Source organism: Oncorhynchus gorbuscha, unplaced genomic scaffold, assembly GCF_021184085.1.
Source record: "Oncorhynchus gorbuscha isolate QuinsamMale2020 ecotype Even-year unplaced genomic scaffold, OgorEven_v1.0 Un_scaffold_1969, whole genome shotgun sequence".
NCBI lineage: Eukaryota > Metazoa > Chordata > Actinopteri > Salmoniformes > Salmonidae > Oncorhynchus > Oncorhynchus gorbuscha.
Window position 1 is genome coordinate 57,279 of NW_025746602.1, and position 27,050 is coordinate 84,328.

The window sequence follows — 27,050 nt, forward strand, 5'->3', positions numbered from 1 at the left end:
GTAGAGGCTCGAGCGAGTTGCAGCCAGTGCGCGCGCGCCGTGAGCACCTGTCACAAGGTGAAGAGCAGGACGAGTTAGTTGTTCGACTAGTACAATAGGATATTGCAGGGGCTTGATGCTGGAGCATGTACACCACACTCCACCACACTTCCACTGGGCTGGGCCAGAGAGGCAGCAACCACCCATTTGGACCGATGTTCTGGCCGAAATGCAGTCTCGACACATCTACATTCGGAATAAGATCGGCGAGGGCATCCAAGCGACCAGCTTTCAGGTAGGTCACACCAACCAGAGAAGATAGACAGTTACTGTAACTATTCTCCTCAAACAGTGTTGTTTTCAAGCAAAACAACTTTGGCACTTTTTTAATTCCTTGTTTTACTACACACCGTGCCTCGTGCTGTTTTGGAATGTTTTATCATATTTAGTGTCTAGGCTACTGAATGTTGTTTTAAATCAAAGAAGAGTATCCAAAATATCTTAGCTTCACCTAGTAATTACTAGACTAAGTAATACATGTGCTCTAAGTTACATTGGGTAAGATGTTGAACAGACAACATGCCCTATTTTATTTTCTGGTTGTATGAAACATGTAACGTGTTATTTCCTCCCCTAGCCTGTGTGATTTCTAACCAAGTGTTTCCACCTAATTATTTACATTTACATTTAAGTCATTTAGCAGCCACACCGCATCAAGATGCTATACAAGACAAAGGGACACCCAGTGACTAACGTGACCCAGTTAAGATGGCCCTATTTGGTGTAGATTCATGGGAAAAGTAGGTTCTGATATTTTAATAGTGACATTGCTACTAACTCTGGAGACTTAGCCATAACTGGAGCAAGTCACTGCTAGATAATTAACCTGCCCCTTAGAGGTTCAGGATGGGCCTATATTTGGCCCTTTTAGAGACTTGCTAATGAAAGTCGGAAACAGTGAAAGTCTTCATTATAGATAGGGTTGAACATTTCCGAAAATACTCAGGGTTTTCATAAATCCTGATTGGAGGTTTTTGGATTTCTTGCATTTTCCCTCCTGATTCCAGGAATGTTCCAACCAGGATTTTGGGGAAGTTTCCAGAATTTTGCACTCCTTATAGATCATTCCGTTTCCTTGAATTTCAATGTTATCGTGGACATATTGCTAGCCTACATAACATTACTAGTGCTACTACAGATCTACAGTAAGTTACATCTCTCCTATGTTGGGATGACATTGGCTGGCTAGAGACAGAGTGGGGGGTTGTGATTGGCCTGTAGGTGTCATGTTGCCGCCAGTGTCATGTCTGCCCTATGGGGGGCGATGTCACCGGGCTGCTCTGACAGTTCTCACACTGAGAACCCCCTGCCCCACACACACACACACAGACACACACACAGACACACACACAGACACACACACACACACACACACACACACACACACACACACACACACACACACACACACACACACACACACACACACACACACACACACACACACAGTCTTCCATAGCCTGACAGGATCACAGAGGGTAAATGCGACAGGAATCTCCTGACATCAATATATCGAATAGATGGACTAATTGATACTCCCAGTTGCTATTAAATAGAACGTTGCGGCCCCGCCCACCAGTGGGGAAAACAACCCATGGTTACCTTGGTTACCCCATTGGTTCACAGGAAAAACTAGACTTATTCAAACACAATTATCTTGTTGTCTGCTTGTTTTAAACAATTACAAAACTATATTTTTAAAAAGTACAACATGTCTAATGATAACTTTTCAACATTGCCTGCTCCGAAGCATTCTCACTACTTAGAAAAACCTAATATTGTAGAACTTCCCTCATCAATCAATCAAATGTATTTATAAAGCCCTTTTTACATCAGCAGATACATACAGAAACCGAGCCTAAAACCCCAAACAGCAAGCAATGCAGATGTAGAAGCACGGTGGCTAGGAAAAACTCCCTAGAAAGGCAGGAACCTAGGAAGAAACCTAGAGAGGAACCAGGCTCTGAGGGGTGGCCAGTCCTCTTCTGGTTGTGCTGGGTAGCGATTATAACAGTACATGACCATTAAGGCAAGATTGTTCTCCAAGATGTTCAAACGTTCATAGATGACTAGCAGGGTCAGATAATAATCACAGTGGTTGTAGAGGGTGCAACAGGTCAGTAAATCAGGAGTAAATGTCACTTGGCTTTTCATAGCCGGTTATTCAGAGGTTGAAACAGCAGGTGCGGTAGAGCGAGAGAGTTGAAAACAGCAGGTCTGGGACAATGTAGCACGTTCGGTGAACAGGTCAGGGTTTCATAGCCACAGGCAGAACAGTTGAAACTGGAGCAGCAGCATGACCAGGTGGACTGGGGACAGCATGGAGTCATCAGGCCAGGTAGTCCTGAGGCATCGTCCTATGTCGCTAACGTTAGCCATGTGACTGAGTGCCAGCTAGCTACCAACCAGAACATTAAGCTATCCAAGACCAACACAAATGAATGGACTATACATCTACAAGTAGTGAGTGGAGATAAAAACGTACTACTAAACAAGTTAAATGTCTTACCTGTGATGAAATGTTATCCACACACACGTGTCGTCTACATGGACACTGGGTCTCCACAATTTCCCACTCTTCCACAGTGAATAGCCTGAAGCCACAGAGGTCTTCTCACATGCTCGTTTTCCGTACATGGGAGCATTGCAAACCATAGGTCAGGATTTTTGACCTGGGTACTTGTACATTGAACAACACAGCAGCTCTTCAGATTGTTTTGTTATTTCTGTATAACAAAAAAATTATGACTAATTTGACTCTTACATTGAGGGTCAATGGGAAATAATGTTTTCACCAATTTGTGGTCATGTTTGAGGGGAGTTCATTCTTATGACATGAATACCGACTCGGAGTACACATACCAAGTTATAGAATAGAACAGAATATAATAGAATAGAATAGAACTATGGAATATAATTAAGATGTAATACGGAAAGCAATTCCATCAGCAACTGCTGTCTACTGTACCATTATGTATTGCTGTTTATTTCTGTTCATGTCTGTGTTGTTCTTTAGCTTGATTCCCCTTGAGAAGGACTTGGTTGGTTGTGCTGTTTGTCTGATCCCACACAGGTGAACCGAGGGACCTACTCCAGGCGAAGCCGATTGAAGAGGTCTGATGGCAGCACCACCTCCACAAGCTTCATCCTCAGACAGGTAGGGCCCCTGGGGTCTCCCCTAGGTACAGATCTAGGATCCCCTCCCCCAATCCTAACCTTAACCATTAGTGGGGGAAATGGAAAACTGACTGAAGTTCAGCGTAAAGGGGCAACTTCACCCTATACCACAGGTAGACTGGGATGGGTTAAATTCCAGAAAGATGATCCCTTCCCAATGTCCTCGACCTCTACCTCTTCACAGATCTGATAGGACTGGATAGGTGAAACTAGCTGGAGCTGTTGCTAGTGTAATGGATGTGAAACGGCTAGCTTAGTTAGCGGTGTGCGCTAAATAGCGTTTCAATCGGTTACGTCACTTGCTCTGAGACCTTGAAGTAGTAGTTCCCCTTGCTCTGCAAGGGCCGCGGCTTTTGTGGAGCGATGGGTAACGACGCTTCGTGGGTGACTGTTGTTGATGTGTGCAGAAGGTCCCTGGTTCGCGCCCGGGTATGGGCGAGGGGACGGTTTAAAATTATACTGTTACACTAGCTTACACCTAGCCATGTCTTCTCGGATCTGTGATGGGGAGTGACCAAGGGCATAGGGGAGTGGACAACGTTCTGGGATGAAACACAACTTTCTGGGATGAGACACAACTTTCTGGGATGAGAACCCACACTGACAGAGAGACAGATTCAGTCACAAACAAACACGCACACAACAAGGACACACTTCTTGAAAGCATCTGAGTAGTGCTTTTACATAGCCCAGTTGAAATTAACCATGAATTGGTCCTTGAGACATACTACAGCAGGGAGTTAACATCCAACCAGGATGAGGGAAAAGCCAGAGAACCGTCACTGGAAAACCAGTCAACCGTTCAGTCGTCCATATGTTGCTGACCTGGGGAAACCAACCAAATCACCTTCATTGTGCAGCCCCGGGACAGATCCTTCTAGAGCAGGGGTGGGCAACTCCAGTCCTCCAGGGCCTGATTGGTGTCACTCCTTTTCTCCATCCCTAGCAAACACAGCTGATTAATCAAATGTCATTCTAAACTGAAGATCACAATTAGGTGATTATTAGAGTCAGGTGTGTTAGCTGGGGCAAAACTGTGACACCAATCAGGACCCGAGGACTGGAGTTGCCCACCCCTGTTCTAGAGAGATAGAGAGCAACAGAGTATGCAGGTTGTTTCTCCAACCCCACTCTAACACAGCTGATTCAGCTAATCAAGGAGCTGATGAGCTGCTGATTCCTACAAACAAGAGGCTCCCACGCTGAGGTCTGTCCAACGCTGGTCAGACCAAGCTGACTCTACACTCCAAGACTGCTTCCATCACGTGGACTGGGACATGTTTCGTATTGCGTCAGATGGGAATATTGACGAATACGCTGATTCGGTGTGCGAGTTCATTAGAACGTGCGTCGAAGATGTCGTTCCCATAGCAACGATAAAAACATTCCCTAACCAGAAACCGTGGATTGATGGCAGCATTCGCGTGAAACTGAAAGCGCGAACCACTGCTTTTAATCAGGGCAAGGTGTCTGGCAACATGACTGAATACAAACAGTGCAGCTATTCCCTCCGTAAGGCTATTAAACAAGCTAAGCGTCAGTACAGAGACAAAGTGGAATCTCAATTCAATGGCTCAGACACAAGAGGCATGTGGCAGGGTCTACAGTCAATCACGGACTACAAGATGAAATCCAGCCCAGTCACGGACCAGGATGTCTTGCTCCCAGGCAGACTAAATAACTTTTTTGCCCGCTTTGAGGACAATACAGTGCCACTGACACAGCCTGCAACGGAAACATGCAGTCTCTCCTTCACTGCAGCCGAGGTGAGTAAGACATTTAAACGTGTTAACCCTCGCAAGGCTGCAGGCCCAGACGGCATCCCCAGCCGTGCCCTCAGAGCATGCGCAGACCAGCTGGCCGGTGTGTTTACGGACATATTCAATCAATCCCTATACCAGTCTGCTGTTCCCACATGCTTCAAGAGGGCCACCATTGTTCCTGTTCCCAAGAAAGCTAAGGTAACTGAGCTAAACGACTACCGCCCCGTAGCACTCACTTCCGTCATCATGAAGTGCTTTGAGAGACTAGTCAAGGACCATATCACCTCCACCCTACCTGACACCCTAGACCCACTCCAATTTGCTTACCGCCCAAATAGGTCCACAGACGATGCAATCTCAACCACACTGCACACTGCCCTAACCCACCTGGACAAGAGGAATACCTATGTGAGAATGCTGTTCATCGACTACAGCTCGGCATTCAACACCATAGTACCCTCCAAGCTCGTCATCAAGCTCGAGACCCTGGGTCTCGACCCCGCCCTGTGCAACTGGGTACTGGACTTCCTGACGGGCCGCCCCCAGGTGGTGAGGGTAGGCAACAACATCTCCTCCCCGCTGATCCTCAACACGGGGCCCCACAAGGGTGCGTTCTGAGCCCTCTCCTGTACTCCCTGTTCACCCACGACTGCGTGGCCACGCACGCCTCCAACTCAATCATCAAGTTTGCGGACGACACAACAGTGGTAGGCTTGATTACCAACAACGACGAGACGGCCTACAGGGAGGAGGTGAGGGCCCTTGGAGTGTGGTGTCAGGAAAATAACCTCACACTCAACGTCAACAAAACTAAGGAGATGATTGTGGACTTCAGGAAACAGCAGAGGGAACACCCCCTATCCACATCGATGGAACAGTAGTGGAGAGGGTAGCTAGTTTTAAGTTCCTCGGCATACACATCACAGACAAACTGAATTGGTCCACTCACACTGACAGCGTCGTGAAGAAGGCGCAGCAGCGCCTATTCAACCTCAGGAGGCTGAAGAAATTCGGCTTGTCACCAAAAGCACTCACAAACTTCTACAGATGCACAATCGAGAGCATCCTGGCGGGCTGTATCACCGCCTGGTACGGCAACTGCTCCGCCCTCAACCGTAAGGCTCTCCAGAGGGTAGTGAGGACTGCACAACGCATCACCGGGGGCAAACTACCTGCCCTCCAGGACACCTACACCACCCGTTGTTACAGGAAGGCCATAAAGATCATCAAGGACATCAACCACCCGAACCACTGCCTGTTCACCCCGCTATCATCCAGAAGGCGAGGTCAGTACAGGTGCATCAAAGCTGGGACCGAGAGACTGAAAAACAGCTTCTATCTCAAGGCCATCAGACTGTTAAATAGCCACCACTAACATTGAGTGGCTGCTGCCAACACACTGTCATTGACACTGACCCAACTCCAGCCATTTTAATAATGGGAATTGATGGGAAATGATGTAAATATATCACTAGCCACTTTAAACAATGCTACCTTATATAATGTTACTTACCCTACATTATTCATCTCATATGCATATGTATATACTGTACTCTACAACATCGACTGCATCCTTATGTAACACATGTATCACTAGCCACTTTAACTATGCCACTTTGTTTACTTTGTCTACACACTCATCTCATATGTATATACTGTACTCGATACCATCTACTGTATGCTGCTCTGTACCATCACTCATTCATATATCCTTATGTACATGTTCCTTATCCCCTTACACTGTGTATAAGACAGTAGTTTTGGAATTGTTAGTTAGATTACTTGTTGGTTATCACTGCATTGTCGGAACTAGAAGCACAAGCATTTCGCTACACTCGCATTAACATCTGCTAACCATGTGTATGTGACAAATAAAATTTGATTTGATTTGATTTGATTTATGATGTTTCATCAAGGCTGGAGCAAAAGCTTACTGTACCTATCTCTCTAGGAAGAGGGTTGGCCAGAACTCATAATTGTGTTATTATTTCATGAACTTATTATGCAGATACACTTACATATATATATTTTTGTAATATAAATACTGTACAAAATATATCTACAGGCCAATGTCTTTATTTGAACTGTTTCTACTAGTGTGTCTTTCCATAAGAAGGTCCAGTAGATGTTATGAAACTGCTATTTTCCTATTTGTCAGATACACTTAAATAAGCATCAGAATGAAAATGTGACTATCGGACTGAAAGCTTACAATTATAACATGCAATACACTGTGGTACAGCAAACCATTTTGGACTAAGTCAATTATATTCTGGTTATCCATTATACTCTATACAGCTCCTTTTGTTTTATATTCTGGTTATATCTGTGGTGCTTAGCCTATACACTGGAAGAGAGAGGGAGAGAGATGGATAGAAAGAAAGAAGGGGGAGAGAGAGATAAATGGATAGAGAGGAAGGGATAGAGATAGATGGATAGAAAGATGAGGGGAGAGAGACAGATGGATGATAGAGAGAAAGATGAGGGGAGAGAGAAAGATGGATGATAGAGAGAAAGAGGGGAGAGAGAGAAAGATGAGGGGATAGAGATAGATGGATAGAGAGAAAGATGGATGATAGAAAGATGAGGGGAGAGAGAAATATGGATGATAGAGAGAAAGAGGGGAGAGAGAGAAAGATGAGGGAGAGAGAAAGAGGGGAGAGAGAAAGATGGATGATAGAGAGAAAGAGGGGAGAGAGATGGATAGAGAGAGAAAGAGAAGGGGACAGAGATAGATGGATGGATAGAGAGAAAGAGAGGAGGGGACAGAGATGGATAGAACGAGATAGATAGATAGAGAGAAAGAGGGGAGGGAGAGAGAGCGATGGGTAGAGAGAGAATGATGCTGCTGTCATCCCCCTCTTCCTATACTCCCTCAGTCAAGGAGAGAGTGCGTGTGCGTCCACAAGCTGAGTGGAGGGCAGTACAGCCAATCGGCTTGCTGCACAGCCAATCGACTTGCTGCACATTGGCTTTGTCATCGGGTGCTGATATTGAGGAAGGATTCTCTATGCTGCTCCGTTCGGTGTGTTTAGAAGGGCTGATTAAATGCCAGGATTGGGCTGCCTCTAGGGAGAGCCTCTCTGCTTTATAATGTGAGCCAGTAGCATCCAGGCTCGGGCTAACGCACAACCATCGACCAAGCAGGCCTAGGGGAATCCAAGCAGGCCTAGGGGAAACCAAGCAGGCCTAGGGGAAACCAAGCAGGCCTAGGGGAAACCAAGCAGGCCTAGGGGAAACCAAGCAGACCTAGGGGAAACCAAACAGGCTCTGCTACTGCTATTACCCATTCTCCTCTTCCGGCCGAAAAAGGAGGGATTTATTTTTTACCGTCATCCCCCCATCCATCCTGTGTTCTGTGGTGGCTCCCTCCTCCTCCTGTTCCCCCTCCTCCACTACAGCCTCCTCCTCCTCCTGTTCCCCCTCCTCCACTACAGCCTCCTCCTCCTCCTGTTCCCCCTCCTCCACTACAGCCTCCTCCTCCTCCTGTTCCCCCTCCTCCACTACAGCCTCCTCCTCCTCCTGTTCCCCCTCCTCCACTACAGCCTCCTCCTCCGCTCTCTCGTTTTTTTCCCCCTCTTCCTTTTATTCTTCTAGAGGTGCTTTTGGAAATAGCAGACCTCCATGTATGACAATTTGTACCTGCATGGATTTGAAGACTCGGAGGCGGTGAGTGGTGGGGGGGTTTAGCTTCAGATCGTGTGTGTGTGTGTTTGAGCGTGTGTGTTTGTGTTTGTCGATGGAGGTGGCTCAGCTGTGGTGCACACACAAACACAGGGCTTACTGTAGGTAAGCTGACGGTCTCATGCTGTAGATGGAAGGATCGCGGTCTCCGCTGGGGGGGTGACTGGGGGGGGGGTTCAATGTAAGGAGAAGACAGTCAGACGTGTGTGTGTGTGTGTGTGTGTGTGTGTGTGTGTGTGTGTGTGTGTGTGTGTGTGTGTGTGTGTGTGTGTGTGTGTGTGTGCGTGCGTGCACACAGTCGTGAGAGTGTAATTAGTGATGATGTGTATAAGAATAAGTAGCAATATGTGTCTGTCAGCATCAGCCCAATGCATCTGAATAGCTGCATCATATCATCAGCACATTTCAATGGCTGATGATAGCTATACAATGTACACTGTAGCCATCCATTTAATGCACAGCACACGTAGGAGCACAAAGATGGAGATAGCATTATATAGCGAGAGAAGAGCAGTGTGTAAATGCTATATCCTATCCCCCAGAGGGCCGTTTCGCTCCCTGCGTGAGGTTATCATTGTATAATGTATCCTCATATCACAGCCTCTCCAAATGTAGGGTATAGCCCTGCTGCATTTACTGCCTTTGTTTAAAGGGCCAAAGCTTCTATTTTTACACCCGGCAACAGCAGTGTGTTGTATTTCTGCTGCTGAGGACAGAGAGGACAGAGAGGAGCGTGCGTTGTGATGTCATATACTGGAGTCAGATAGACATGAGTCACGTCAGTGCTCCGTTGGAAGCCCGGCAGTCATACAATATGGCCGTGAAGAGATTCTGTACCCCAAAATGCACCCATCTAACTACCCATATACCCCGTTATCCATTTTGTATATATTGGCTGACCAGCAACCGGCTATAATTATTTATTAAGATATATAATTAATATATATAAAGGAACATAGTATTTGTTGAGGGGGGCGTGAGAATAAATGTTTACAAAAACACTAGAAGAGCTGGGTGGTTGTGTGTGTGTGTGTGTGTGTGTGTGTGTGTGTGTGTGTGTGTGTGTGTGTGTGTGTGTGTGTGTGTGTGTGTGTGTGTGTGTGTGTGTGTGTGTGTGTGTGTGTGTGTGTGTGTGTGTGTGTGTGGTGTGTGTGTGTGTGTGGTGTGTGTGTGTGTGTGGTGTGGTGTGTGTGTGGGAGGGGGGGATTGTTCTAACAGGGTGTTCTTATAATATACTGTATGTCAGTTGGGTGCTTGTGAGTGCTTCACAAATAGCACACCGTTATAAGACAGAGTGTGAAAACAGGGGCTTTTACTATTACTAACAGAAATACTTTGAACAAGAGCCGTGCAGGTTGATTTGTGTCGTGTGTTTGTGCCATAAAGGTTACACCCGGTAAAAAACATTTAAAGATTGTGATTAATAATTAGGCTCATAGTACTTTTATCACAGAACCTTAATGTGATCTATTAATCAGCATCTGTTTCTCAATAGCATTGACTCAAGATGCAATTTTTTCAGAGCAATCACTTATTTTCTAAATAAGCAAACCTCCTCGTTTTTTGTTTCCCAGACCTGGCATTTAGTGATTGGCCCACACAATTCAATAGAGCCCGTGCTGAAGTAAGCCCAAGAAATAGCTTGTCTGTTGTAAAAAGTGCTGTACTATGACTAGCGTCTGTGGATTTTAGCAGACTGCGAGACTTTCTACGTTCCTAAAGCGATATTGACACACATACACAGGCACTCAGGTACACACACACACACACACACACACACACACACACACACACACACACACACACACACACACACACACACACACACACACACACACACACACACACACACACACACACACACACACACACACACACACACACACACACACACACTTTGAGTTAATGTTGTTCCCCAATTGGATTATCTGTCACGCCTTGGTCATTGTATTTTGTGTTTTTGGTATATGTTTGGGTAGGCCAGGGTGTGACATGGGTTCATATGTTGTGTTTCTGTATTAGGGTTTGTATTAATTGGGATTGTGTATGATTAGGGGTGTGTCTAGTTAGGCTTGGCTGCCTGAGGCGATTCCCAATTGGAGTCAGGTGATTCTCGTTGTCTCGGATTGGGAACCGTATTTAGGTAGCCTGAGTGCGCGTTGTATTTTGTGGGTGATTGTTCCTGTAACCAACCAGTGGTCATGTGTAACCAACCAGTGGTGGTAGTGTTGTAGTCACCAGATAGGCTGTAATAGGTTTCACGTTTCGTTTGTTGTTTTCATATACAGTTATTTCATGTCATGATATTCCTTCATTAAAGTCATGAATAACCTACACGCTGCATTTAACCAACCGGTCTGACTCTCTTCATTCAACAGACGAACGACGTTACATTATCTTTAGTAGATTCACTCTCTGTTCTTCTAAGGCCAAGGCTTGGGTCAATACTTTAACAGTGCTCTAGTCACAGCCAACCTGGTCATGCGGACAGTTTGCCTTGTGGTTAGAATGTTGGGCCAGTAACCAAAAGGTTGCTGGATCGAATCCCAGAGCTGACAAGGTACAAATCTGTCGTTCTGCCCTTGAACAAGCCAGTTGACCCACTGTTCCCAGTGGTCATGTGTAAAGATGTGGTCATGTGTAACCGATTAGTGGTCAGCCCCCAACCAGTCTCTGATTCAGAGGGGTTGGGTTAAATGCAGAAGACACATTTGAATGCATTCAGTTGAACAACTGACTCCCCCTTTCCCTTCCTGGTCAGTCCGGCTACCTATGGACCACTGCTCACATAGTGGCATGTGTAACCAGTGGTCATATGTAACCAACCGGTGGTCATGTGTAACCAACCAGTGGTCACCAGTGGTCATGTAACCAACCGGTGGTCATGTGTAACCAACCAGTGGTCATGTGTAACCAACCAGTGGTCATGTGTAACCAACCAGTGGTCATGTGTAACCAACCAGTGGTCATGTGTAACCAACCGGTGGTCATGTGTAACCAACCGGTGGTCATGTGTAACCAACCAGTGGTCATGTGTAACCAACCGGTGGTCATGTATAACCAACCAGTGGTCATGTGTAACCAACCAGTGGTCATGTGTAACCAACCAGTGGTAATGTGTAACCAACCAGTGGTCATGTATAACCAACCGGTGGTCATGTGTAACCAACCGGTGGTAATGTGTAACCAACCGGTGGTCATGTGTAACCAACCGGTGGTAATGTGTAACCAACCAGTGGTCATGTGTAACCAACCGGTGGTAATGTGTAACCAACCAGTGGTCATGTGTAACCAACCGGTGGTAATGTGTAACCAACCAGTGGTCATGTGTAACCAACCGGTGGTAATGTGTAACCAACCAGTGGTCATGTGTAACCAGTGGTCATGTATAACCAACCGGTGGTAATGTATAACCAACCAGTGGTCATGTGTAACCGGTGGTCATGTGTAACCAACCAGTGGTCATGTGTAACCAACCGGTGGTCATGTGTAACCGGTGGTAATGTGTAACCAACCAGTGGTCATGTGTAACCAACCGGTGGTCATGTGTAACCAACCGGTGGTAATGTGTAACCAACCAGTGGTAATGTGTAACCAACCGGTGGTCATGTATAACCAACCGGTGGTAATGTGTAACCAACCGGTGGTAATGTGTAACCAACCGGTGGTAATGTGTAACCAGTGGTCATGTGTAACCAGTGGTCATGTGTAACCAACCGGTGGTCATGTATAACCAACCGGTGGTAATGTGTAACCAGTGGTCATGTGTAACCAGTGGTCATGTGTAACCAGTGGTCATGTGTAACCAACCGGTGGTAATGTGTAACCAGTGGTCATGTGTAACCAACCGGTGGTCATGTGTAACCAACCGGTGGTCATGTGTAACCAGTGGTCATGTGTAACCAACCGGTGGTCATGTGTAACCAACCGGTGGTCATGTGTAACCAACCAGTGGTCATGTGTAACCAGTGGTCATGTGTAACCAACCAGTGGTCATGTGTAACCAACCAGTGGTCATGTGTAACCAACCGGTGGTCATGTGTAACCAACCGGTGGTCATGTGTAACCAACCAGTGGTAATGTGTAACCAACCAGTGGTCATGTGTAACCAACCAGTGGTCATGTGTAACCAACCGGTGGTCATGTGTAACCAACCAGTGGTCATGTGTAACCAGTGGTCATGTGTAACCAACCAGTGGTCATGTGTAACCAACCGGTGGTCATGTGTAACCAACCGGTGGTCATGTGTAACCAACCGGTGGTAATGTGTAACCAACCGGTGGTCATGTGTAACCAACCGGTGGTCATGTGTAACCAACCGGTGGTCATGTGTAACCAACCGGTGGTCATGTGTAACCAACCGGTGGTCATGTGTAACCAACCGGTGGTCATGTGTAACCAACCGGTGGTCATGTGTAACCAACCAGTGGTCATGTGTAACCAACCAGTGGTGGTAACCAACCAGTGGTCATGTGTAACCAACCGGTGGTCATGTGTAACCAACCGGTGGTCATGTAACCAACCGGTGGTCATGTGTAACCAGTGGTCATGTGTAACCAACCGGTGGTCATGTGTAACCAACCGGTGGTCATGTGTAACCAACCGGTGGTCATGTGTAACCAACCAGTGGTCATGTGTAACCAACCAGTGGTCATGTGTAACCAGTGGTCATGTGTAACCAACCAGTGGTCATGTGTAACCAACCGGTGGTCATGTGTAACCAGTGGTCATGTGTAACCAGTGGTCATGTGTAACCAACCAGTGGTCATGTGTAACCAACCAGTGGTCATGTGTAACCAGTGGTCATGTGTAACCAACCAGTGGTCATGTGTAACCAACTGGTGGTCATGTGTAACTGGTGGTAATCAAACATCTGGGCAATCAAGTCTCAGGCAGTGCTAGCTCATCACGAGACATGCTCTTCCTGGTACAATAGTGCCCCCAAGATAATTAAAAATAAACTGCAGTCATCTCAGAATATATTAGTCAGGATTATTCTGAAACTTCCAGCACGTACTAACCAGTGGTCATTGACCATTCCCACTTTGAAGGCCTCCGATAGGTCAAAGTGGAGGAGAGACTCTCTCAGATTAAAGTGAGTCTCATAAATCAGCTTGTCCACAGACCCAACAGTATTGTCCCCAGGTACCTATTTAACTATAACTGAGTCTGGGATAACCGTAACTATTTTACTAGAAGGAGTGAAACTGACGTTGTTCTTTTTAGATGTAATAGTGGTATTAAATAGTGGTATTAAATAGTGGTATTAAATAGTGGTATTAAATAGTGGTATTAAATAGTGGTATTAAATAGTGGTATTAAATAGTGGTATTAAATAGTGGTATTAAATAGTGGTATTAAATAGTGGTATTAAATAGTGGTATTAAATAGTGGTATTAAATAGTGGTATTAAATAGTGGTATTAAATAGTGGTATTTGTACTCAGCTGCCATTCTTTGAAATAGTCTTCCAAATCATTTGAATCTATAACCTCCATGGGCAGTTTCAAGTTCTCACTGAAAAAAGTCTCAAAAGTGACCTTTAGTACGTGGGTGAGAAGAGTAGAAAATCCCCCCTCCCCCTCAATTCCAAATCACCTCACCTCTGTTTAGTAAGATAAACTGGATACAGTTACAGAGCATTATGGGTACTGTAGAACGTCATGCTACAACCTCCTCCACCTGGTGACGTCCTGGTGACGGTGACGCTGGCTGTGATCATAGTGACAGCTGCTGTCTTCCTGTCTGTCCCTGTCCTGTTGTATTGCAGGGCTCAGCTGATTCCTACACAAGCAGACCATCGGACTCAGATGTCTCTCTGGAGGAGGAGCGGGAGGTGCCGGGGCAGGTCCAGGGCCAGAGCCCGAGCCAAGGGGGCCCGGGGACCCAGGCCCCGGCCCAGACCCGAGAGCAGAAGGAGCAGCAGGCCACCGTGCAGCTGGAGAGAGCCAAGGTGAGACCCATAGAGAGAGATACCTCACTAGGTTGTGTTCAGTAAGGATAAAACATTTTTTTTAAAGTTCTAAGTGAAATATGAGGGTAGTACCTGGACTTGTGCAGCAAGAAGACTGTACTATGTAAAGGATGGTTATGCCACAATTGGCATAGAAGCAGATGTAAGGATATGTTACAGCACCCTTATATTGTATGACATTTGCTTATAAATGATTTGTGAAGCATCCCATGTAGGCATTATAAAGAGTTTATGAAGGCTTTATTAAGCCTTGTAAGCCACAGTTCATTCATGTGAACTGAAGTTAATACTTTGCGGCTTTCTGACTGACCCTTGTCCCTCCCTCTCTCCCAAAGGCTAAAGCCGTGGCCTTTGCTGTGAAGACCAACGTCAGCTACTGTGGAGCATTGGACGAGGACGTGCCGGTGCCAGCAACCGCCATCTCATTCGATGCTAAGGACTTCCTTCACATAAAGGAGGTAATGTTTTTTGTCACAAGAGGCAAGGTTGAACTGTGGCACACAATCAAACAGATTTTGATAAAATACATTTGTGAAGTACTTTTCAATGTCAAATGATTTAGGTCAGAGTGTGCAGTTTTCGGACTATACCATTGTACCAGACAAGCTAGATTAAGCATAGCAATCAGAATCAGTGGAGGCTGCTGAGGGGAGGACGGCTCATAATAATTGCCGGAATGAAGCAAACGGAATGGTATAAAACACCTGGAAACCATGTGATTGATGTATTTGATACCATACCTCTCATTTCTCACCAACCATTATCACGAGCCTGTCCTCCCCAATTAAGGTGCCACCAACCTCCTGAATTTGATATGTATTTGACCCAGGGACGTTATCAACCACTATTACAACAGTGTTGTGACTTGACTTTAACATTAATCTGAAGACATTTATCTAATTACCTAGCAATGTTTAATTGTTATCCGATGAAATTAGTCATGTAACAATTAACTCATTAGGATCTGGGGCATCACGAGAGCGGTTCTTTAAAGAGTTACCATCTCCCGAATTAAACACTGAAGGTCTTTACCTATCACATCTATAAACAGTCAACTTATTAATCATAACCTCGTATCATATCATCATTCTGAACAGTCGTAACCTCCATGCATCTGCAAAAACCCCAGCCTAACTTATGATTCAGTACTACACAAATTGGTTTAATTATTTATTTACTAGCTAATTAAATGAGAACACAGGATAAACACACACACTTTGCATCGGTTATTGACTAGAAACCTAATACGCTCAAAACAGGTCCCTAGCGGAATGACAACAACGTGGCTGCTTGTTCCAAAAGAGATGGAGGGAGAGGGGGGGACAGAGACACTTAACATTGGTACTTTCAGAAACTACTCTCACTTACAGTAACCATATACTTTGCACATGACCCGCCGTCCGCTTGGTTTGCCAGATCTCTCGGTGGACATGGTCGACTTGCAAAAGGAGTTGGGCCTTTCTGTGATATGCTTTTAAGGTTCTTATTTTCCAAAATGGTTCCAACAAGTCTTCTACTGTTGTTCTTCTTTGTAGTTGTCTGGTATCCAGTGACTTGTCTTGCAGTCCTGCACAGAACTACACAGTTTATTTTCCTTACATTCGATATTGAAGATGCTTCTTTGAAGATAGGCTAGCCAGCCATGTCGATGGTTCCCATTGGGGTGATGAGAGTAGCATAATATGATGGTTTGAGCAGAGTAGTATAATGGTCCTACTTAAATTCGCTTTCGAAGACACTTTACTTAGGACAGCTAATCAACCGTACCAGTGATTGTCCAGGAGGTGACTATCGTCTCTACCTCGTGTTGATAGTCACAGTTCAAACCACTTTAAACGTAAAGCTGCAGCTTGACGCTTTTCTGGTCTATTATGTTAATTTATATAGTTTGTTTTGCGAAAGGGGTGGTTCTGTCATGCTGACCCGCTCTCTGACCTCACTCGGGGGCATTACTTGTCATTTGTACAAAGTTGTGTAAAACAATGATCTCATATAGCTTCTCGAATCACATCCCTCTCTTAACAAAAACACGTATCATTTTTTATATTACATGCACAACGCATATTATGGAAACTTCATACATGTCGTGGGTTTACTTTCCAAGTTACAGTATTTCCTTTCTAACATTTTTAATGACATCACAAAATAACAAACAAAATGACGTTAGTGTTCTATATATCACCTCAGAACGTGGGGAATGGTCTATGTTAGAAATATTGTTCCAGTAGTTGCTTTTGAACATGTTAGAGTTTCAGCGGGAAAAAGGTCTGTTGAGACAAAGCACAACCCTATGGTGAATTTGGAGAGGGAGACCTAAATCTTTATAACAGGACTTGAGTTGTTAATCCCGTCTAGTTATTTCCTCCCGTCCACTGCGGATGAGAGGGGGTCTGACCTATTTGGATTCTCGTGTACAGTCATGACAACAGCAAGGCATATACACTGAATTTAGTACCTGTGTTCTGAAACAAACTCACTGTCTGTTCAAATTAGTTAAAACTGCTTATTTCCTTATGGTCATGTCATTTTGGCTGCGTTTAGATAGGCAGCCCAATTCTGATCTTTTCTTCCACTAATTGGTCTTTTGACCAATCACATCAGTTCTTTCACATTAGATCTTTTTCAGAACTGATCGGATTGGTCAAAAGACAAATTAGTGGGGAAAAAATCATAATTGGACTGCCTGTTTAAACGTACTGAAATTGATTTTTCAACCACACCTCCAACCCATCCAGAAGTTCAACAACGACTGGTGGATCGGCCGGCTGGTGAAGGAGGGCTGTGAGATCGGCTTCATCCCCAGTCCCCTAAAGCTAGAGAACATCCGCATCCAGCAGGAACAGAAGAGAGGGCGAGTCCAAGGGTAAGGCAGCCCATCACCAGTCCTCTCTCGCTCAGTCAGAGACCTTGTTACCCAGGGAAGGGGGTTAGGAAGGGGCCAGCAGTGCTATGTTTAGTTTAGTAAAACTGATTCGGTTATGACAAATTAGTCAAATTAGTACAACTCATTTGGTTATAAATGTGCTTATGATGTGTTATAAAGAGGGTATTCATAGGAAGTGTTACAGATCATTTAGAATAATTACATTTCTCTCCATCCATATCCAGAATAGAACAACCTAAATATTTATAAGGTCTCTGACCTTAATAATCAGTAATGCTTTGGTTCTTCTAGCGACCTAGCTGCTCTGTCTGTGTAATCGCTCTGGACGCTCCCGTCACGAGTGGTTTGTCTCCTGTACTAGCCTTCAGAGCCATTCGCGGCACTAGGCCTGTTCAGTTTTAACACTAATTCAGCGTAATGAGAGGACTAGACTTGGGATGAGTTGAGAGGCTCACCTCGAGTCCTTCGTTCACCCTATGAGGCCTGGATTCTGCAGTTAGAACCCCGTCGCCGTTCGCCACATTAATTCTGTGATTCTTGTGTTTCTTTTTATCTCCCTCTTGTCTTTTCCAGTAAGTCTGGAGGCAATTCTTCCTCAAGTGTAGAGGATGAGGTGTCCGCCTCGATCAGACCCCTTATCTCCTCTGCAGGTGAGAGCCTCTTAGACATGATGGGGGGACGTTGTCCTCCCCTACTGGCCCTCCGCTAGGTTAGAGAAGAACTAGACAACTTTGTCAAGGCAACATGAGACGTAGAGCAAGGATTGCTTAGTGTTTAAGCCTTCCCATGTCTCTCCATAGAACCTAAGATAAATGATTCCCAGCGGGCAAACTGGTTGCAACAACGTCATTGTGACGTCTTTTTGTGACATCATGGTCAAGTTGTATTATGGTTGTAAAAGGACGTTTTTTTGGACGTCTTTTTAACAATCAGAGAAAGACGTCTTTAACTGGTTGTAATCTGAACAGATACCAACCAAAGTATGAAAGTTTACAGAAATCCAGTAATCAGAAAACCAGTTTACAACCAGAATATGATGCCATTATAACATCCCATACCAACTTTTGCCTGCTGGGTTGTGGATCCATAGAGTGTGTATATATATAGTGTATTCTCCCATCCTCTTCCTCCAGTTGAGGACTGCAGGCGCTCTGAAACTTGGCTTACCACAGGGTGAACCCATCGACAAGACTTTGACCCCCCCTGAACTTCAGTCATGTGACTTTGTGAATATGCCTCATAGGATATTAGGATCATTTTTTATATGTTTGATGATGAATCTAAAGGGTATATGTTTACTTCGTGTGTCAGTTATAATCCTCGGTTGAAAATGTATTTCCTGTAAATCACATTCTGATCATCACAGGATCATCAGGTCTCTGACCTGACAAGTTAAGGTGACTTATGATACAGTACAATACTACAAGACATTGACAATTCTGTTTTGTTTTACTTCACAGGAAAGCAGAAACAAAAAGTGGTAAGTGGGTGATGGTAAAACCAAACTGTCTCCATCAACTATAGCTGTCAGTGCACATTACAATAGTACAGTGCTAACATCCTAACATCCCATCTAACATCCCTTCTAACATCCCTGCTAACATCCCGTCTAACATCCAAACTGACACCCCATCTAACATCCCTTCCCATCTAACATCCCATCGAACATCCCATCTAACATCCCATCTAACATCCCATCTAACATCCCATCTAACATCCCATCTAACATCCCATCTAACATCCCATCTAACATCCCATCTAACATCCCTTCCCATCTAACATCCCATCTAACATCCCATCTAACATCCCTTCCCATCTAACATCCCATCTAACATCCCGTCCCATTTAACATCCCATCTAACATCCCTTCCCATCTAACATCCCATCTAACATCCCATCTAACATCCCTTCCCATCTAACATCCCATCTAACATCCCATCTAACGTCCCTTTTAACATCCCATCTAACGTCCCTTTTAACATCCCTTCACATCTAACATCCCATCTAACATCCCATCTAACATCCCATCTAACGTCCCTTTTAACATCCCTTCTAACATCCCTTCCCATCTAACATCCCATCTAACATCCCATCTAACATCCCATCTAACATCCCATCTAACATCCCTTCCCATCTAACATCCCATCTAACATCCCTTCTAACATCCCTTCCCATCTAACATCCCATCTAACATCCCTTCTAACATCCCTTCCCATCTAACATCCCACTCACTGACTTGCCTAGTTAAATAAAGAAAGAAAACAACAACATTTGAAATAGATTTGAGTCAGATTGTTCTGTCCCAATCATCCATACATCCCATACTGTGGTTTGCATCGATTCCATTTTATTATTGTGGGAAAATCTCAATTGCATTTCCTTGACTCCTTGTCCTCTCTCCTCATCTCATTCTCAAAACCCATTGGATGAGAAGGTAAAAGGTCCCTCCCTCTGACTTCTCATCCAATGGGTTTTGAGTAGAGGCCCCCTCCCCCCTGCTCCACTGATTCCTTTGTTACTTTGTTACAGACTGAACACGTCCCCCCTTATGACGTGGTGCCATCCATGAGGCCTGTGGTGCTGGTGGGGCCCTCCCTCAAGGGCTATGAGGTAAGCAGCAGCAGCAGCGGCGGCCATCGAGTCACATGATCATCCTCTGACTCCTCCCACGGGGCCCATCCTAGAGCTCCCATTGGTGGAATGACATTAACAGTGCATCATGTTAAATGATTGTTGTTGCGGCTGTCATGATCACATCTCATTGAGAGAAGAGCTCCTCATGGCTGGATGATGTTTCTATTGACTTCATGTTTATAATCATTCATGTTTATATGCAGGCAATGTTTTTCTAATGCTGTGTTGACACAGGCCTGTTAGAGCTCTACTAGAGTCTATATTTAGACTGCTGAGTGAGGTGCTTTGTTGATGTTTTTTCTAGTCATTCTCAGAACACCATAGTACAGGGAGTTTCTTTCCTCTCGCTCTCTCTCTTTCTCTCCCTCCTTGCATGGAGGATACACAATCAGTCGCCTCATCCCACAGTGTGCTCTGTTGCCACGGTAACAACCTTCTGGGTGCAAACGCTCAGCATCAGAAGTAGAGTATCGTTTGAAATTAGAAAGAGAGGAGAAGAGAGAGGAGGGATAGAGTAGAGAAAGGAAAGAAGGGAGAGAAGAGAGATGCGAGAGAGGAGATAAGAGAGAAGAGAGAGATGGAAAAGAGAGATAGAGATAGAGAAGAGAGATAAAGAAGAGAGAGGCGAGAGGAGAGATAGAGGAAAGAGAAGAGAGAGTAGAGAGGAGAACCCCTGGAAGCAGCATCACTGTGTGTCTAGACTAGACTGCTGTTAAACCAGCCACTAAAGGATCTTTGTATAGGCCACCATCCTTACTGGCAGGCCTCTGACCAGTTCCATGATACCATCTAACTTCAGTCATTTCAGGAGATCCATTTTAGACTGAAATTAGTCTATTGTTGACTATGAGGACTTTCCATTGCATTTCAGTAACATAATATGAATCTATCTAGTGAGTTGACTGATAGTGACTTGCCTAGTTAAATAAAACATTTACTCTGGATAAGAGCGTCTGCTAAATGACTTAAATGTAAATGTAAATTTAATATCATGGAATTGACCCCAAATCCTGCTTCACTATTGCACTCATCCAGTAGAAGTTGTAGTTGTTTAGTATCAGGGTAGAACTCTATTAAATGAAATAGCATGTTTGATATGATTTTCAGTATCCCCCTGTCAAATGACTGAATATCAGAACTGCTACAATAGAATTGTTAGAATGATAAATGGTCCGTTGCACGTAGGCTGTCGTCATGGGACATCTTAGCACCATGTGCTCTGGCCGTGAGGAACACCCAGTTGATAAATGATTTCCCAGGAAGTTTGCTTGATGTCATGGCTGTTAGAGTTAAATGTTCTCTTTTTTAACCATACTCTCTTTCTCTCTCTGTCTCTTTCTCTTTCTCTCTCTCTTTCTCTCTCTGTCTCTCTTTCTCTTTCTCTCTCTCTTTCTCTCTCTGTCTCTCTTTCTCTCTCTGTCTCTCTTTGTCTCCCTCTCTCTGTCTCTCTCTCTTTCTCTCTCTGTCTCTTTCTCCCCCTCTCTCTCTTTCTCTCTCTGTCTCTCTTTCTCTTTCTCTCTCTCTTTCTCTCTCTGTCTCTCTTTCTCTCTCTGTCTCTCTTTGTCTCCCTCTCTCTGTCTCTCTGTCTTTCTCTCTCTGTCTCTTTCTCCCCCTCTCTCTCTTTCTGTCTCTCTCTGTCTCTCACTCTCTCTCTGTCTCTTTCTCACTCTCGTTCTCACTCTCGTTCTCACTCTCTCCCAATCTCTCTCTCTTCACAATTTCTCCTCTTTTGGCTTCTCTTTCTCCACAGGTGACGGATATGATGCAGAAAGCACTCTTTGACTTCCTCAAGCATAGATTTGACGGCAGGTAAATTAAATCGTGCTTTTCCTTTCTTTTTTTCTTTTTTTTCTTTTGTCTGTTTATTTTTAAACTCGGTTCCACTAAATTAACATTGACTTATGAAGCCCTTGGAGATAGATTGGCCTCGAAATTCACATGGAATACAGCTTCAGTAAAGGAGTGTCTGTCTACAAAATAAGGTTTACAGTATTTGCCCACTGAATGTGGCAGGGTAGCCTAGTGGTTAGAGCGTTGGACTAGTAACCAAAAGGTTGCAAGTTTGAATCCCGAGCTGACAAGGTACAGATCTGTCCTTCTGCCCCTGAACAGGCAGTTAACCCACTGTTCCTAGGCCGTCATTGAAAATAAGAATTTGTTCTTAACTGACTTGCCTAGTTAAATAAATACAAAATTAAATGCCTAAATTGGTGTCTTTGTTTGACCATTTCAGGATATCTATCACACGAGTCACAGCAGATATATCATTAGCCAAGAGGTCTGTTCTGAATAACCCCAGCAAGCGGGCCATCATCGAGAGATCAAACACCAGGTCCAGTTTAGGTATGTACCTCCATCATGTATCTATTTTACTGTAGGAGTCTTTTGAGTTTTCCTTGTGTATCGAAGACGGTTGCCTACTCTTCTCTGTAGCTAGCATCTCTATGAGACCCGGCTAAAGAAGAATGATTTAGCTTGATTGAGCTTACTTCCCACAATGGAATCAATGGAATAGTCCCAAAAGTGCAAACTCCGCCCATCTGGTTCTCCAGACAGGCTCAACGTATTCATTGGCTTACGTTCCAGTATCCATACTAGACATACTAGACACCACTTGAATGAATCAATGTATTGGGAATGCAATGAAGGAATGGGAGTCAGTGTGTACTGTTTGTTTACGTATATATAGTGTACTAGGCTGACTGTTTTCAGTGTGTAGGATTCTTGTACGGTGATGCCAAAGTAAAATGTCCATCCTGAATGGACAATAATGTTGTATTCTAAAGTCTTGCGTTGTTTCTATCCTGTTCCCCAAGCGGAGGTGCAGAGTGAGATAGAGAGGATCTTTGAGCTGGCCAGGTCCCTACAGCTGGTGATCCTGGACGCAGACACCATCAATCACCCAGCCCAGCTGCTCAAGACCTCGTTGGCTCCCATCATCGTCCATGTCAAGGTCTCCTCGCCCAAGGTAGGGACTGGAGGGTCATGTGATTTGAAACACATCCATGTCTACTATAGGTAATGATACTATTATATGACCAGGAAGCAAACACATCATCTTAAACAACTCACAGAACCGTCAACATTGTCTATTATACAGTACGCTATAACCTACTGAGCCAATGGGACCTTTTGAAAATGAATGTCAACATGCTTAGACTCTGATTGGTTTATCAGTGGAGGGCTTTTAGAGTTATACATGTGTATTGTTATCAGACAAATACACTTTAATCTATCTAACGGATTATTAATTTATTTTAAATGATTCTATTTGACCGGTTTGCCTGGTTAAAGATGTGAAAAGCAGTGTTCCTGTAAAAAACGTGTGTAGATATAACATTACGTTAGAAAAGAGCAGGACCATTTACATTTACATTTAAGTCATTTAGCAGACGCTCTTATCCAGAGCGACTTACAAATTGGTGCATTCACCTTATGACATCCAGTGGAACAGTCACTTTACAATAGTGCATCTAAAACTTAAGGGGGGGTGAGAGGGATTACTTATCCTATCCTAGGTATTCCTTAAAGAGGTGGGGTTTCAGGTGTCTCCGGAAGGTGGTGATTGACTCCGCTGTCCTGGCGTCGTGAGGGAGTTTGTTCCACCATTGGGGGGCCAGGGCATTTGAACAGAGGTCTGACACTATCTAACACATGTTTAAATGTCTTCCCACTGTCTAGGTTCTGCAGAGGCTGGTCAAGTCCAGAGGGAAGTCCCAGAGCAAGCATCTGAACGTACAGCTGGTGGCAGCTGACAAACTGGCCCAGTGTCCTCCGGTGAGTGACTCTCTAACAGCATGTTGTCTCTTTAATCTACACCACCCAGCATACTGTCTCTTTAATCTACACCACCCAGCATGTTGTATCTTTAATCTACACCACCCAGCATACTGTCTCTTTAATCTACACCACCCAGCATACTGTCTCTTTAATCTACACCACCCAGCATACTGTCTCTTTAATCTACACCACCCAGCATACTGTCTCTTTAATCTACACCACCCAGCATGTTGTATCTTTAATCTACACCACCCAGCATACTGTCTCTTTAACCTACACCACCCAGCATACTGTCTCTTTAATCTATACCACCCAGCATACTGTCTCTTTAATCTACACCACCCAGCATACTGTCTCTTTAATCTACACCACCCAGCATACTGTCTTTTTGATCTACACCACCCAGCATGTTGTATCTTTAATCTACACCACCCAGCATACTGTCTCTTTAATCTACACCACCCAGCATACTGTCTCTTTAATCTACACCACCCAGCATACTGTCTCTTTAATCTACACCACCCAGCATACTGTCTCTTTAATCTACACCACCCAGCATACTGTCTCTTTAATCTACACCACCCAGCATACTGTCTCTTTAATCTACACCACCCAGCATACTGTCTCTTTAATCTACACCACCCAGCATACTGTCTCTTTAATCTACACCACCCAGCATACTGTCTCTTTAATCTACACCACCCAGCATACTGTCTCTTTAATCTACACCACCCAGCATACTGTCTCTTTAATCTACACCACCCAGCATACTGTCTCTTTAATCTACACCACCCAGCATACTGTCTCTTTAATCTACACCAACCATTGCTTCTTTTCAAGGTGTCTTCTTTCTACATGAACCTCCAACAATGTCTCCCTGGGATTGCTTGAGGTTGATTCAAGACAGGGCCATTGAAAAGGTCTATTAACAATCAAGTGACAAAATTACAATATTCAGTTTGTGTGACTGACTGGGGTGTGAACCCAGGTTTTCTGTGAAGGTCAAAACAGCCTAGGCATTAGTTTAGGGAGCTAACAAGTCAGCTCAGCTCTAATGCCACGTTACTCATCATGCGAGCCTGTTTCACCAAACCCTCTCTTTCTCACTCCATCTTTCACTCTCACTCACTCACTCCCTCTCCATCTCCTCTCTCTCTCACTCCATCTCCCTCACTCACTCCCTCTCCATTTCCCTCTCTCTCTCATTCCATCTCCCTCACTCACTCCCTCTCCATCTCCCACTCTCACTCCCTCTCCATCTCCCTCTTTCACTCCCTCTCCATCTCCCTCTTTCACTCCCTCTCCATCTCCCTCTTTCACGCCCTCTCTCTCCTCTCTCTCTGTCCCTCTCTCTCACTCCCTCTCCATCTCCCTCTCTCTCTCACTCCCTCTCTCACTCACTCGCCCTCTCTCACTCTCTCCCTCTCTTCACCCCCTCTAACAGGAGATGTTTGACATCATCCTGGATGAGAACCAGTTGGAGGATGCGTGTGAACACTTGGCTGAGTATCTGGAGGCCTACTGGAAGGCCACACACACCTCCATGGCCACGCCGCTCAACCCCCTGCTGGGACGCAACCTGGGCCCCACCGCCCTCACTCCTTACCCCACCACCATCTCTGGACTGCAGGTTGGTCATCAACAGATAGCTACAGCGCTATGGGGTTAAAGCGACATTACACTCCTAAATCAAAGTTTGTCCAAAAATGTTGAGTTTGGAGTGTGATGTCCCTTTAAGGGGAGACAGTTAATTGTCCTCAGTTCGATGAGTTGCTTAGTGCCCAGTGTAACATACAGAAATGTAACAAAAAGGGGTTGTTTGTGTGTGTATGAGGTGAACCAGCAGACTCAAAGAATAAGACAACACAGCAACCACACGGGAGACCACTCCACGCCCAACGAGCGTCGCAACCTAATGACCGCAGACGAGAACTACCACAACGAGCGGGCGCACAAGGGACGCAACCGCATGTCGTCGGGCTCACAGCACAGCCGAGACCAAGACCCGTACCACCAGGACTACCAGGACCCCTACCAAGACTCCTACAAGCCCCACCGCAACCGCTCCTCCCGGGCAGCTACAGCCACGACTCCCGGCACAGGCTTTGAGCCCGAATGACGTCCCAGCTTCACAACCCTTATAGGCCTCAAGTCAACTCTCTGGTGGCAACAGAGTCAAAATGGTTCCTGTTCAAAATATTGTGTCCAATTCTGTTGTTTTCGATTATTTGTTTTACTTCAGGCGTTAGATGAGGAGTAGTCCCGCCCTCCTGAACAAAACCTCCAATCACCTCTCATTCCCATTCTGTCTCAGTCTTGCCTTGGCACTGGCAGGGACCCCTGTTAAGCAATGTGGTCAGGATGAGGAAGAAGGATATGATGCTAATGCTACATAACTGAGTTAATACAAGTCATATGACTGAGTTGCTTTTCCTCACAAGGGGACTTTCCTAGTTCCTGTGTTCTCCACACAAAGAGATGGGTGGAAGAGGAAAGTAGTATGAGATTTGGACTTTGCTAAGCTAACAACGAGCTAAGCTATTTTAGCTAGCGGGTACCCACAACCCCCCCATTAGTCGCCATAGCAAGTGGTGGAGTCACTGCTGAAAGCTGGTGGTCTTACCCCAAGAGTCCCCAGACCGTTCAGTTGTTTGCATGCTGACTGAGAGAGTTTCGCTAGTATCGTCAATATATTCACTTACAGTACATGTCTGTTGTCATGGGGAGTTGTATACGTAGACCTGCCCCACCATGACTGGCAGTGGTATTTTTCCAGACCTTTACTGATTCCTGAGAGGAGCATGTGGAGTATTTGGTTGTTTTGTTAACAAGTGCTTTCACATGTCAGATACTGTATGTGCCATTTGAACAGCTGTCTAGCTTGGCCTTTCTTCGGCAACAGTCGATACTTTGCGTATCTCAGTATTTTTCGCTGCTCTGATTCAGTTGTGTCAGAGACTCATAGAGGTATTATAACAAGAAGCAGGGGTGTCAAACAATCAGAGTTCGCCTCATCTCTGGCCAGCCTTGTGATTGGTTGACCGTCCATGCTGCTGCTTCCTGTGTTTCTCTCTGGCCAGCCTCTTGATTGGATGACTGTCCATGCTACTTCCTGT

The 27,050-nt window shown here is 45.0% G+C and overlaps 1 pseudogene; it reads left to right on the top strand.

The window, feature by feature from the left end:
* Positions 1 to 136: 136 nt before the first annotated feature.
* LOC124024625 lies at positions 137 to 26,983 on the top strand (annotated as a pseudogene).
* The last annotated feature ends 67 nt before the right edge of the window (positions 26,984 to 27,050 follow it).